At 45.5% G+C, this 3,035-nt stretch overlaps 1 long non-coding RNA gene across 1 annotated transcript; it reads right to left on the bottom strand.

The window, feature by feature from the left end:
• Positions 1 to 497: 497 nt before the first annotated feature.
• LOC126991042 (uncharacterized) lies at positions 498 to 2,764 on the bottom strand. The gene is made up of 3 exons (XR_007745015.1): positions 2,376 to 2,764; positions 815 to 928; positions 498 to 663 (listed from the first exon to the last, which is right to left on the bottom strand). It is a non-coding gene; the product is annotated as an uncharacterized LOC126991042 (long non-coding RNA).
• Between the last annotated feature and the right edge of the window lie 271 nt (positions 2,765 to 3,035).

The raw sequence follows: 3,035 nt of genomic DNA on the forward strand, positions 1-3,035 counted from the left end.
GTGAGCGCCGGCGATGACGTCACCGGACTCCCAGCGAATCACAAGTGTGTTTTCAGAGCCCAGCCAATCGTAGGGTTGTTTTTTTTAATGTGAGTGATTATTTTGAGTAGTTATCAAACCCAAAAGTCAGACCCACGTCTGCACCAAATAATTTTTTTCATATTGGTTACTTTATTCAGTTAGCGCGGCCGCTTCATCCACCTAATTCTCGCGCTGAATGGGGCTCTACTGTAACTAGGACGAGGTGGATGACAATGACAGTAAACGAAAGGTCAAGGATGAATGGGAGAGTGATGCGGATGAAGAAAAAAAAAAGAGAGAATCACCACAGCATTATTACACCACGCGGCAGAAAAAAAATAATAATGAACAAAAAAAAAAAAAAACGAGTAAATAAATACATCCGTAAATAAGAGCAAGAACACGGAGCGGTGAGGAGCAGGATTTTTTTTCTATGCACTCTTTTTGTTGCCCTTGAGCCGTCTCCTTTGATGTAAAAAAAAAAAAAAAAAAAAAAAAAAAAAAATTCCCTCGGCGGGTGGTGATTGGAGGCCACACAGCTCTTGGCCTCCCGTTCTTTACACCTTTGTTGGGAGCAGTGTGTTGCTGTTGTCTTTGTTTTTGCCCTTGTAATAAAAAAGTCTATCAGTCTGGTCTGGCAACCTCATATTTTACTAATAGTCAAAGAGCAAAGGTCACCTGTGGGTTCTTGAGGGACAGGTTCTCCCAGCAGGGACGGTTGGTCTGGGCAGGTGTAGGAGGAGGCGAGCATGGCCTGTATCACAGCCGAGTCTCAGGTCATGCACTTGACAACCTGCCGGGACCCCACTCGGCCAGCCTGACCTCGGGACCACACCACTCTGCAGCCACTCACGGACAGCTCCTCCTCCGCCAGCCCATCCTTGCTGTGCCGGATGTCCCACCATTCCTGGGGAAAGGTTATGGCTGTCAGGCAACTCACCAGGCACTGGGTTTGACTCCCTTCTTCTATTTTTCTCCTTTATATCCATGTCTGCTCATCAAGGGTTTGGGTCTGTAGCATTTTTCTATCCTCCCTTGACCTGCTTTCATGGATCTCAGTGATGATAATAATAATAATAATAATAATAATAATAATAATAATAATAATAATAATAATAATAATACAGTAAAACCCCGATTATCCGAAATGGAAGGGGGGAAGCCTCTTTCGGATAAGCCGATTTTTCGGATAATCCGGATTTATGGCCGCCATTTTGATCGCCGCCAGTTTGATCGACTTTCTTCCTTTTCCCGGTTTCTTTCGGCATGGTGATGTAGAAAGAAGTGAGGTCGAAGCACAGGTAGAACGCGATGCGTTTGCCCAGTGTGAAGTGTGTGACGCGACTGCCGCCGACTGACGATGTAAACAATGAAACCAAACAAACACACGCTACGCTAAACTTCGTGCATCGTGCAGGTGGAGACACAGTATGATGACTCATATTATCGCGCAACTCGTATGTTGGAAAGGGAATGTGGCATGGAGTGGAGAGGGGAGTCGTGTTTGTGTCGTTGTCTTGAGAGTACGGTGTGAGAGTAGTCGTGCAGTAGTTTGTTCGTTCGCCGCACCTACGTCCTTGCTGGGGCGAAGGTGCGGACGTGGTGTTGTTGAGAGTTTGTTTAATGTTTTTTGTCTAATACATTGATCTATTCGTTACAAGCTATTTCGGCAATACGTATTAGAAAGCATATTCATTTTAACTGTTCTTATCAATTTTAAATGTGTTAATATAGTACATATGTAGTTACTTTTATTTATTTTTGATGTTTTATAACGTTTTAGTATAGAATTTTTTTTTCAATTGCATTATCCAGATCAATTTCGGATAATCCGGTTTTTCGGATAATCCGCTTTCGGATAATCGGGGTTTTACTGTAATAATAAGTTTAATGACACCATAATCACCTCCCCAGTTCCTTGCAGACACAGGGCAAGGAGTCACAAATGAGCTCAGTTATTAAAACAAATTATGAACAGTAATGAACATATGAAAAATAACTCATGACAGAAAGGGTAGCAAATGACAATTACTGTTTCACTGACAATGAAAACTATTTCTGAGCACACCCAACTCTGGAATTACCCGTGGTTTCAGGTTAAAAAGGGTGTGATTCTATAGTTTGCTCACCATGACATTTATTCTTCCCTACAAGCCTCTTCTGTCCTACTGTCAACTGCCTAGCTGTTCTCCTGTAGGGGTGTTCTTGGCATGCTGAGCTGGGCCGGACACTGACGGGGTTAAGCGACAGTCATTGTCACTCAGGATTTGCTACATGCACTTATGCCTGCTGTAAAGTGAGGATTCTGTAGACTTCTCCATCCTCTACCAATACTCTTTCACATGCCGACATACCTTGGAGCTGTTGATGGACACTGTGTTGAGCTGCCTGAGGAGTTCACCTGTCCTAATTAGCCCTACGTATGGGAGTGGACGTCTCAGAGGATTAAGTTAGGTTTCATTTGGTTGAATATAAAGGAGGGGGAGGGCTCGCTCGGAGGCGTCGTTAGTAGTTAGGGGTCTTAAGGTCGGGCACCGTGCGTTACATTAGGGCACAAGTGTCGGGTACAGTTGGCCTCGATGAATGCCTGGCCGGGCCGGGGGTGGTGCTGGGCCGCAGTCTTGGCCGCTCTGAACGCCCGTGTCTCGGCACCAGAGGCCTCCTGCGTCATCACCGCCGCCAGAGTCACAGCAGACAGCAGCAAGCATCTTTCCGGCGCCAGGCGTGAGGGAGCCGTCGCCGCCTCCTCCTCCTCCGAGCCTCGGCGGTGTTTGTGTCTTACCAACGGGACGCTAATCCTGATGCTGCTTTATTTTTAATTTTTTGGTATTTCGTTGGGTCGCTCTGTTTCATCGTTGCTTCTTTGATCGTTGCTGAGTGGTGTGAGGATGAAACTTTTATTCCCATTATTTCTTTGTTGTTGATTTGCATCGTCACTTTGTGGGGGTGTTGGGTCCTCTCCAATCACTGGCAGAAGATGAGCCAAGATCTCCTCACGGAAACTGCATTCAGAT

Source organism: Eriocheir sinensis, unplaced genomic scaffold (assembly GCF_024679095.1).
Source record: "Eriocheir sinensis breed Jianghai 21 unplaced genomic scaffold, ASM2467909v1 Scaffold231, whole genome shotgun sequence".
Taxonomy (NCBI): Eukaryota; Metazoa; Arthropoda; class Malacostraca; order Decapoda; family Varunidae; genus Eriocheir; species Eriocheir sinensis.